Raw genomic sequence first — 12,819 nt, 5'->3', positions numbered from 1 at the left:
GAGTCTAGTGTTCCTTGTTATGTGTCTTTAGTCTTTTCTTTTTAGATGGAGTCTTTTGCTTTTGCTTTTTCTTTTTAGTTGTCCCTGCCCAGGAGGGCAGTTGTCTAAGTGTGGGGGTGTGATAACACTCTAGATTTACATATTTTTCTTTGTTAAAAATCATTTCTTAGATTTCTTTAGTTTTTAATTTCTTAGAATTAGGCAAGTTTTATGTTTTTCTCTTAATTCTTTAGTTTTGTAGAATTTTAGTTAAAAATTGGTTTTTAAAGGTAAGTTTTAGTTTTTGTTAATAATTAGAAAATTAATGTTTTAGAAAATCTTTTGACAAAAATTATTTTCTTTATTTTTGCTTAATTAGATTTTTAATTTTGGTAATTGCTTAAATACTCTATTTTTGTTGTTTAGCCTTTTAGTTGTAATTGATTTTTTTAACTACAGACTGGCCTGATTATTTTTGGTGAAGGCTAGAAGATTGGAAGGATTGAATCTATTGAAACAATGGGTTGATAGAAAGCTGCTGCACACTGTTGGGCCCTACTACAGATTGAAGAATTGGGCCACTGTTGTTGGATTGGTAAGGAAAGTGCACAACATTGCTGCTGGAATGCACTGATACACTACGTTGGAATTGGGCTTGTAGATTTAGTGCAACGACGCCATTTTGGAGGCTGGAAACTACAGTTCCTTTGAGGGTCTTCACTCCATCATTTCATTTGAAGGCAGTAGCACACACGAGCCAAGAGAGTAAGACAAAAGCTAGGGCTCCTTGCACGAGAAGAGGAGACCCAAAGCGCGCAAGTGACCGGAGCTTGTTCTGCAAAGAAATGAAGAGATGATCGGAGGGTTCTGATCAACGTAGACAAAGAACGTTGGCCATCTGATCAGAAGCTCAAAGCATCAGAACAAGGTTCCCCTCTCCCATTTTTCTTTTCCCCTTCCTTTTCTAATTTTCTTTCTTCAACCCTATATTAAGGGGTTTTCAGCCATGTAAACTGGACACATTATATACACTTTACACTTCCAAACTCTGCAATTTTACATTTCGTCTTTAGTTTAGGGCTTTTACGCTTTCGTAGGAGTAGAGTTCTTGGTTGCTGGATTTCGCTGATAAGCTTGCAAGAGTGACAGACCGTGAGTGCATTGTTGAATCCAGTAGTGTGTAATTTTCTTTCTCATGTTAATAAAGTGCAATTTCATGCTTCTTTCTCATTTCTTGTTTGCGTTTTGATTTTGTTCACTGCTTTGATTTCTGTGCTTGTTATGTTTGAGAAATTGAATTGGACTCTGATTCTCTGCATCTTTGCAATTCCTTTTGGAATTGAATGACTCTGTAGTGAGCATTCTTTATCGAGATGTCTTCTCGAGTCAGAGATGAGTCGAATGCATAAAGACTCATTTGGATTTATGTTTCTATTCTTTTCTTTCTATTTTCCAGTATTTGTGATTTCAATGTAGTAATTGGACTATGTTTGAGAATTTTGAAGGAAAACATCCAAATTTTTACATCTGTTTTGGATGCAATAGGAACCGGAGTTACACTACAGGAAATGCGCGTTTTTCCGGCGGCTTTTTACCAATGGCCTATGAGCCCTCGATAATGCAATGGTGAATTCAATTACCGACGACTTAGAGGTCTTCGGTAATGTCTTTGAAGAATTTTAAGTTGTTCCCTCTCTGCAATTCATTTTCCCACCAGCCCTAGTCTTCGTCGCCCAAAACCTTTCCCTCCAACCCTTCCCCTTTGCTCCTTCAACGTTACCAAAGCCCTAATCTTCCTCTCCTCTACCCAAATTTCAGAAATTCCCCCTCTCCTCTGCCAAATTTCAGAAATTCCCCTCTCCTCTCCTCTGTTTTTGGTCACCCTAAGGCGTTCTCTCGCAGAGCTGAGGTCGTTGGTGGTGTGATGTTTCCGGTAGGGTGGTGGGTCGTGCTAGTCGGCATTTTGTGGTAGTGGTGGTGGGTCATCGAGGTTGGCTTGACGACAACGAGGTGATGTGGGCTTATTATGTTCGTGGTCGTGGTCTGCAGAGGCTGGCATCTTCGTCCATTTTGCTTTCGAGGTAAGTTTTTTTTCAAAATTGAATTTTTGTTGAGAAGAAATTGTACTTGGACGATGCTTGCTTTCTTTCTTTTTTTCGTTTTCATGTTGTTTTGTCTCTGTCATTGTGTGTGTGGTAGAAATTGTGTTCTTTTTGTGTGGCCTTAGAGTTTTTGAAGGTGCCAACATTCTTTGGATATTGGTCGTTGAGGATATTTGAATGAATAGATTCTTGGATTCTTAACTGGAAATTGTGATTAAATTCAACTGCTTCCTTCTTTAGGCACCACTAGTGTGAGTAACTAACTAGTATATTCATTGTTTACTGTAGTGCTAAGAGCTTTTATTGCTCTGTGTATAATGTTAGTATTGACTTTCAATAACTGGAAAATTGCAATTTGAAAAGTGAATAGAATGATGTCATTGATATTTCAAAATAATATCGCAGGTATTTCTAGCATAGTGCAAGGGTATATGTAAGGAAATAAATCACCCCAATAATCAGAAATTATATCCTAATAATCAGGTCTAGCTTCCTGGACAGACTCCTTTACAAATTCCTTTGATTCAAGCGATTTCAAACCTAACACACTGAAATGATTTACATCTAATTTACAATATCCACATTTTCAGCTTCACCCCCTCTCCCCTAGTTTTATTAATTATAAGTCTTCCCATTCTTAGCTTGGTAATTGGATCACTGAAACTGGAGTCTTCCAACCCCTATGCTGGACATGAGCTATTTGCTCTCTGTATGAAACACTAAGTTTTCTTACAGCTTTTCCATAATGACGTAGATGATCTAGCTACTGTGTTGTGTTCTTACCTTTTCATTTAACTAAATTTCCTTGTAGAAAAGTACAATATGTGAACATTGATCTTCTATCCACTAGTGAACCTGTATAGCCTGCATTGGTGTGTTAATAATTATGGGAGAACCACACCATTAAAAGTTAGTTATTGCAGTTGGAAAGCTCAACAAGGTCTAGCTAACCCAGCTTTAAAATCCTTTACGTTTGTGGGACTCAAGTCCTATACCAACTGGGTTCTAACATCCCATCACACTCCATTATAATCATGTTGGCTTGTTATGCACTTTTCCTTTGACTACCCTGGTGAGTAGTGTAATACCTATTTAGCTTGTTTGCTGTTGAAAAACATTTTTTACACTCTTGTACTAATTAATAAGAACCTTTGGTGAATCATACCACAAAATCTAGCTACTGTAGTTGAAGAGCCATTGAACCCGACAGTCCATACTAGAGTCCTTACTTCAAATATGGGACGGAACTCCCATACTTTGCAATTGGATCCTAACATCACTTTTTCACTATTCTTGAATAAGACTATTTTTGGGGTTCCCTTGTGAAGTGGTTAAAACTCTGTATGTTGCAGATTGAATGTGAGGTTCTTTTGCATTGAGCATGAATTGACTAATGAGACTAACTAGATGTTATATGCCTTGGCAATGTTTAAACAAGATCAATCTTCTAGCCATCTTTGGTTCATTATTTTGTCTACTGCATGTTTTACTTTAACTTCCTATAGCTTATGCTTGAGATCAATGGAGTAGGGACTTGCTTGCATCCAATTTATTTTGTTTCCATCCATAAATCTGTTTCATTTTGTAAAAATACAACGATCTCTTTGCTGGAGCGTGTCGCTTCAAATTTCTCAATTCTTTCATCTAGAGATCCTACATCAGTCTCTGCATCAAATCTTCTTTTTCTTTTCATCATTCCCAGCTGCTCTGATGTCATCATTATATCCCTCTCTTTTTCATTCAATCTGACCTCAAAAAACAAAAGTACTACCGTCAATCATCTCTTATCAAATCTACTTCTCCACGATTATGTGATATCAAATATAATGAGTATCTTTTTTGTTTTGTATTTGCTTCTGGATACATCTAACATTCTGCCTTTTATTTCCTTCTCAAACTACCAAAATACTTATTTCCAGCACAAAGTGATAAGGATGGACATCACAAATCATTGCAAGAAATCATATCCAATTATCCCATTTTGTAATGCTTTTTTCTCTTTTTCCACTCTCTACGTTCTAAGCAACCCCTTGCTTTCGCACTATACTACTCACATGCTTCATAATTATGTTTTATATTTTAATAAAGTAATACAATTTAGATTGCTAGGATTCATTCCATCATAAGATTAAATTGATAATAATTATGAAAGCTAATCAAGTGTGTTGTGGGATGAGGATGAAAAAATATATATTTTATCTTACTTTTTCTCTGATAAACTCTCATTGTAGATAAAATCTTAATTATTGATGAGGATAGGACAAAAGACAGTAATAAAATAAACTCATATTTTAACCCAGTGTTTGAGAGTGAAGACAACTTCTTTTATTGGAATAAATAAGATCAACTTTTGTCAATTATCTCACTTTCTGCATTACATATTACATAATGTACTTAACTTTTTTAGTTTATGTATATACCTCACATATAACCGGAAGCCTCGTGACCTTTGGATAACTATTTGTGACAATGTGGACAAATAATTCTGTCATAGGCTGTGCGTTTTCTTAATTGAGAAGGCATTGAGTAAGCTTCCAACTGGGAAATAAAATTACTTGGACAAATAATTCAAACTATTTGTGGATTCACCTTTTGTTTTTAAGCCAATTTGGTAGCTAGCCAAACCCTTGTTAAAATCATATGCTTCCCTAGTAAGTTATTCTTGTCTTAAATGCCTGTTTTTAATATGAAAAGAGTTGTTCTTCCCTTTATGTTTAAGGGTTGAGTGCTTGAGATGCCTTGAGTTTTCTGAAGGGTTACCCCATAGTATAACCTGACCCTATATGTTGAAACTCAAAATTTGAGGGGGAAAAGGGAGTTATCTGGTGGAAACTGTGGGCTTGGACCAATAGGGTTTGTGGTGGACCTTACTCATCTTTTTGAATTTCTTTGGAATGTGAACTCGATTACTAGGTCCTAAGATAAGATAAAAGTAAATGTTGTTCGTTGTAATTTGATCTAATATCACAGAAATAGGAGGCAATTGCCTGCTGAAGAGTAGCTATAGTGGTTGTAGCTGACCATGTATTTCACCTTCTCAATCTGAGGTTGAGGGCTCATGTCTTAGACCCTTCCATTTAGGTTCAATCACTTTCGTGTGATTTTCGCCAAGGGTGTAGTGACAATGTGTAGGTCATTGGGTAGAGTTGCTGGATTAGAAGCCAGGAATATTGCCTCCCGAGAATAATGAAAGAAAAGAGAGTGGAAAGAGAGAAAAAGTATAAAAAAAAAATGCTACATAAAAGACTAACCAGGTGGCTTGATTTGAGGCTCATCCTCGCGTTCCTTGGGAGGTGTTTGCTCTTGCTGTTGTGCAGCAGATGCCTTCAGCTGTTCCTCTGTAATCTTAAGATATTCCTCAGAGCTATATGCATTCTTATTAGGATCTGGCGTTCTGTCTGCATTATCAGAGATATAAATGGGAAATCACGACAAACCAATGTCATCACAATAGGCACAAATAGTCACCAAAGCCTCTTAGCTTTCTGACCTGGCAGCTGATAATTGCAAAAATAAAAAGAAAAGCAAGTAAAAGTAATTTGGAGAAATGACTACTATGTATATTAAGACAATGCTTTATGAAATAAGAAAAAAGTCTCGTTTTATATATATATATATATAATACATAAATGTTTCACCGTTTCCTTATCACATCATCCATTCATTTAACATGCCAACAAAATTATATTCAAGGACTTATTTACATAAAAAGTTTACACAGTAATTTATCAGTCAGCTGCTCAATCTTTCATTTTCTTTGCACAATTTAGTTATATCCCTTATAGAGTCTTTGCTTCGAGTGAGAAAACGGAACAAAAATAATCATTCTCCATCTTCTCTCTATTTCTTTTCCTTTGAACCTTCCTCTCTTATTTATGAAACCTAACATTTATTTTCTTTTTCCTTGTAATTTTCATTTATGTTCTTCTATTTTAAGAAAACTCCAAAATATACAGAAGCAGGTTCTCTGATTTTTTTTTTGGCATCTCTATCAGTTCTATTTTCTGGTTATCAACTCAATAACTGATATGGTTGATAAAGACCATTGTAGTTGTAATGTGACCTTAATTGTTTGCAAGCGTAAGATGGTACTTCTATGAGGTGACCAATCGTACACACTATATAAGGATAAAAAAATTTGTCCAGATTATACTTCTAAATTCAATAGCAAATAAGTTTAAAAAAACAATTTTTTTTAATTGTATAGAAATTGTAATAATAAAGTAACTTATTATCCATAAATCATGATAAGTTTATCAATTTTACTATAATTATTTTAAAGTATTATTTGATTAAAGGGGAAAAAAGAGAGAAATGAATTAATTTCTTCACTTCAGTTCCCTCGTCTTCTTTCCCTTTCTTCTCCATCACTTCTTCACCTATAAACTACACTCAATTTTTCATCTTTTTATATATTGTTGATTCATTCATTCAATTACCTTTTTGTGTTGTTTTCTTTTCCGAAAACAAAAGTGAAAGTTTTGCTTTAAGTATGAAACTTTGCACGTGGCTCCAACTTAATCTAACTTAAGCTACTGTTTGATTATAATATGTAAGATTATTATATGTTGGTATTTAAAGATTATTATATGTTGCAAATATAGGTTTTTTTTGAGGAAGACCCAGTGTTCAATTATTAGAAGTTGGTGTCAAATTTGGAGGTGTTGCAAATTAGGAGAAGTTAAGCATCTGAAAAAAGTATGTAGTCAATGATATTTAATTGTATTTTTCAAAGTCCTGTTATTGCTGCTTGAATGTGCATTTATTGTAAACCTTGTTGGGTATGTGCTAATTTTAGCATTGTAGATAACCTTATTGGAATATTTTGAACTGTGGACTTGTATTTGATTTAAATTATGATTTGTATGGTAAAAAACTACATAACACACCTATAATCTGAGCCTTAGGTTCATCTTTATGCTCCAAACTTGATCTCACTCTCTCCCTTTATGTCCAACATCCAAGCACATTTAAAGTAAGTCTTAATGTTTGACCAAAAAACACATAATACTAAAGTAGGCTAAGAAACTACAAAGACAATGTTTTAAAAAGTTTAGAACAATAAAACCTAGCTAGTACAAAAATGACACTACCAAAAGTACCTAAAATTCAAAATATGACTACCTAGAACCTAAAACTAGTATGTAGAATAGGATAAAAGTGATAATAATGAAACTGATCTGAGAGCAGAGTTTACAAACTTTAAGGCCCTAGTCATGAGAGTGTTGCCTGCCACTTCACAAGATGAATTCAATATCCCTCCGACCCAGCCACGACCCTCCTTGTCACCCCTGCCCCTCAGCAGCCTACATCAGTCCAACCCACATCAGTCCAACCCACAGTAGTCCAACCCACACCAGTCCAGCCATCAATAGAGGAGCAGGATGATGAAGATCATTCTGATGATAACTATGTACATTATTAGTTTCATTTTATTATTACTTGTTATAGAAACATTATGATATATGAACATTTGGATATTAAAACATTAAGAGTTTAGATCATTTCGATATTAGATGAACTCGATGACTTTGGATGTTAGAACGTCATTTTGTTACATTGTTTTATGTTTTAACTATAAACACATGTTGTATGGATTAATGGATGTTTTATGGATATTGATCAATGATTGCATCTTTGAGATGCACATTATAGAGGTCTGTATGTGCTTGAAAACTGTTACGTAGGTTTGTTTGTGCTTGAAAACTGTTACGCAGGTCTGTTTATGTTGTTGGTTTCATAAGAAATACAATTGTCTCTTACAGATCCCTCCTATTTACCGAAGGCTTTTGCCCTTCGGTAAATACCCACGTTAGGTAATTACCGAGGGCTTCTGTCCTTCAATAATTACCAAGGGCTTCTGTCCTTCGGTAATTACCGAGGGCTTCTGGCCTTCGGTAATTACCGAGGGCTTTTATTGGTCGTCGATAAGCCGTCGGGATTTACCGAGGGATTATTGGTCGTCGATAAGCCGTCTGTAAAACCATTTTCCGACGGCTTCAAGCATTTTCAGAGGGCTTTTGGCCTTCGGTAATGCCCTTCTTTTTTGTAGTGTTAGGCCTATATTTTCAAAGGTCTTCTTGAGAGATGTTAAGCTTCGTAATTGTCAGACTAAGTTCAATTTCAGTGTTGTATTCCTGTTCTTGTGAAAATATGCATTGGTTGAATAATTGAGTGAGAATTTCCATTTTAAGTTCTGAAATATGAACTAAAAAGCACCCAAGGAGGGCTTAAATTTCTCATAATGTCTTTCTGAAGAGTAATTGAGACTCTTTCATTCAATCTATTGCACATTTGCCTCTGTTGTTTGCTTTTTGTCTAATATCTTTAGTTTACTTCTTTATCTTCAGTATTTCTGTTGACTTGATGTTAGAATAGTCTTAGTTTTTATTGTGATTTTATTTTCTTGTTTTTCTTTCATCATTTACATATTGTAGTGATAATCTTGAGGTTTTGTTATTAGACAGTAGAAATGCTCATTAGTTTAGATCATTTTAGTTGCAGTTAAATTTTCATATTAGCTTAGATGTTGTTTCTGTTTTAGGTAGTTTAGAGTTCCATTTTCTTTTATTTTTCCTTTTAGTTCATATTCAACAAATTTTCTTATTCTTTTTAATTTCATTGTTTCATTTTCTATTTTCCCACCTTGTTTTTATAGTTAAGTAGTAAATAATTACAAGAATTAACTTTACACTTTGAAGCTTAATCATAGTTGAGTCCTTAGATTGATCCTTGGTTATTCTTCTACTACATTAGTGGGGAAACTGAGTTTGTTGGCTTTGATGCGACTAAAAGCGAGTTTAACAATGTTTAACACTATCCTGTCCGATACTTTATAATATTTTATCAATATTTATTAGTGAAATATCTAATCTATAAAATAGTAGTTATTATAAATAAATAACTTAGATTTAAAATAAATAATTTAAGTTATAATATAAAATTATTTCAATCAATTTAATGTTTTTATAATATCAAAATTTATAATTGAGAACTAAAGATTATTTGTAAATTGAAATTAACCCATGATTGGGAATACTAAAATAAAGTGAAAGATAAAAAAAATAGTTTAAGATGTTTTTAATTTTTTTCATGTTGTGGAGATATGGAATGAAATGAACAATAAGGTGAATGGAACGTAATGTAATGATAGGATGACTCAAGTTTATCTTCATTTAACACGTATCAGAAGAGTAAAGTAATCATAAAAGATTGAAATTTTTAATTTTTATGACAAAAAAAGTAGAAAGAAAATAAAAATTTTGTCTATCAAAATGTGATTTCTCTATTTTTACTTAGATAAAGATAACATTTTAATTAAACTGAGAATGAAATTATATTTTTGAAAATAATTATAAACAGGATTAAATAATTTAATTACTCATTTAGTACAAACGTTATAAAATTATAGAATTTCTATATTCTCTCCAAATTTTTAGGTTGGTCGTATATTTTTTAACAAATAGGTCAGACAATTGAGAAGAACGGAATGAATTAAGATAGATTTGTTGGTGGTGCAATTAATTCACTCTTTTTATACTTGTTTTTATTTAATTGACTAATGAGTTTTCATAATTACCTTGGGTTCATTAGATACATGTTTCAGCAAAAGAAAAAAATATGATTTTCTTTTATTAAGAATAACAAATATGAAGTAAAATGAAACAAGGTTTCCCCAACCCTTGTACAAACACAGAAAACAAAGGAGAAAAAGAAAAAGAAAAAAATGAATAACCATCAGCACCTCCATTATAAGACTAAGCTGAAATATACAAGTCCTTATTGAATCTAACCTTGAGCATATTTAGTTCACTCCATGCTTCGTCTTTAAGCCTAAAAGCATATTCTCTAATAAGAAAAGTCGTTTTGATAACTTTGAGTTTTAATTTTGAATGTGTCATTTCAAGTAGAGAGTTTACGTCCTCATTTGCTTATCTTATGGTAACATTTTTCAAACTTATCTTTTATGTTTTAATGGTGGTTAATCAAAGTTTACAAAATAAAGCGTTTCCACATGAGAAATCTGAGAACTTATTTGCAGAGCGTAACACTCGGAAGCTTGTAGCAAAAACGATGACACTTTTCCCTCAAAATTATTTGAATTTAAATTTATAGATAGGCTTAAAGGAAGCTGTAATTTCATGTCAGGAATTGAATCAATGAGATTGTTGTGAGACAAAATCATTTATTCCATTATCAGATATATCTACTTGGATTAAGGAATTTTGAGTCTGGAGCCAACTAGGAAAACTTGGTCCTAGCTTGCAAGATGCTATACCCAAATAACTTAATTGAAACGGGGGAACCCAACTAAACAGAAATTTTAGAGACAATGAGTTGTGTGACAAGGATAAGAAATATAATTTGGAAAAAATAGAAAGATGAGATTCGGTGACATCACCCTCTAAACAATTCCCCTCCAATGATAAAATCTCCAACTCAGATAGCAGTTTGATGCTCTCGGGTATCTTGTCAGTAATTTGGTTATAAGATAAGCATTCATTGTTGAAGAAACCAGGAAAGTTCTATCTATAATACTGCAGTTTACAAGATGAAGCTTTTGTAGTTTGGAGCTAATATTCAAATTATCTAGAAACATTGATGACTCAAGATTCACTACAAAAAAAATGGTATTTAAGGGAGGTTATTTTGCGGAGGTTATAAAAACCCTCCGCAAATTAATATGATTTAATTTGGTTCTATTGAATTGTCAAATGCCTAATAATAGCGGAGGTTTTAAGTTCTTTTTAAAGAGGTTCATAACTAACCAAATTATAATACATTTTTCTTTTTATTTTTTTTCGTTTTTCAGTCTTTTCCTTCCAAAATTTTATCTTACTTTATTTTTTCTCCAAATTCCTAAACCTAAACTTAACTTCATCAAACACTTCCTTTTTCTCATGTTCATCTACACTCTTTGAGCCGTCTTCCCGTCACAGCCATTCTCGACCAGGAAAAGCGTAATGACAACCCGCTGTAAACTGCTGAGAAGGTGATCTTGTAGAGGAGCTTGATGTCGCCTGTCATGAAGGTGGTGAGGAGTTCGGGGTCGACGTTGGACTAGACGAGGGAGTCGCAGACTTGGGAGACGCATATACAGTCAAAGGGGTTTTCAGTTCTACGTTTTCCATTTTTGATTCAAAACTCAAATCTTAAAACTCTTCCCCAAACCTCTCTTTTAGGTTTAGGTTTCATGTTTCAGAGGCTTTACCTTTCACTAGTGTCCTCAAATTCGTGAAATCATAAAACCCTAATCGAAGATGAGACAGTTCTCAAACGCCTCCGCACTTATCACGGCCACAACAGTATCGTTTGGTGTTGCAACGCCTTTCCATATTGATTTCACTTCCAATTCAACTTTTCAAAATTGTCTCTCACATTGATTGTTAATGGTGCAGGATATTATGGTTAACTCATAACAAGGAGTTGGGATTATTGCTGCCCTGTACGTGTTTGATGAAATTCCTAGGTTGAGTGCAATACATTTTTGTTGCCCACCATCGTTCTTCTAATAAGAAACGCATTTTTATAGTGTAAGTGCTTTGCTTTTGCTACTAAAATAGTTAGTTTATTCTTTAACACATTGCAACCTGAAATACAAACTCAAAAACTAACTAGATATTTGCAAACTATAGTGCTCATTAATACAAATAGGATTGCAAACACGATTGACCGTGTAGAAATGTGTTGATATATCACCAGACTATCAATATCACTGGTGCACGTAATATAAGTAGAATCGAAACCAAGTAGTATAATTCCAGCAAAGTATTGCCTGATTTAATGAAATATAACTTTTAATGTCTTTGGACTTTGTAACGTGTACTGTACTTCTTGATTGAGAGGGCATATCACATAATTATACTAAAATATTATCATATAAATATAAATGTAACAAATCATTTAGAACATATAACTATTTAACAACAGATATTCAATTATTATATATATTTATTAAAATTTTATCTATTATAAATTTTTTATTCTCATGTAACATTAATTGAATCATGCTCCAATTAAAGTGTAACTAACTGGCACATTATTATACCTAGTGCATGAGCTACACGTATTGTGGTTAGAAAAATTAAATTACATAATGGAATGAATGTGGATTACGATAGTAGCAGGACAACACTATATCAAAGTGTATATAGGCATGCACAGATATATATTCATTACACAACATTTGTACTGTATTTTAATTTCGAAACATAAGATGATTTTGACTCAAGTATGTATATCTGTATTTATAGTTTGTAGCTGTTGTCCTCAAGTTATAAATTCGTTATACATAAGATTGATTTTTTAGAACATGTTTATTCTATTTGATAGAAGATGTTTATTCTATTTGATTGATAGAACATGTTTATTCTATTTGATTGATTTTTTATATATTATTTTCAAAATGTGAGCACATGTAATTGAGTTTATTTTATTAATATTTTTTATATTATTTCAGCAAGCTCGTGATGCATATGAGCCAGAGTCTCCTTTGGGAACAAGACAATCATCTTATGGAAGTAACTTTTAGGAAGTTTATGATATTGTTTTAGGATAAAACTATACTTAGTTTATTATGAATTGGGTAACATTTCTTTCTTTGTAATTATTTCTGCAATAGGATTACATTGACTTCTAGCCTATCCTTCTGAAACATACAATTGTTTCTCAATTTATTTTTCTAAATTCCTTCCTACTCAGGGGTTTTTGTTCTATGGTATCAATTTTTTATTCAGAG

The sequence above is a fragment of the Vigna umbellata genome, chromosome 4 (assembly GCF_029865625.1).
Source record: "Vigna umbellata cultivar VRB3 chromosome 4, Vumbellata_1.0, whole genome shotgun sequence".
NCBI classification, from domain to species: Eukaryota; Viridiplantae; Streptophyta; class Magnoliopsida; order Fabales; family Fabaceae; genus Vigna; species Vigna umbellata.
This window is presented reverse-complemented; position numbering follows the sequence as displayed.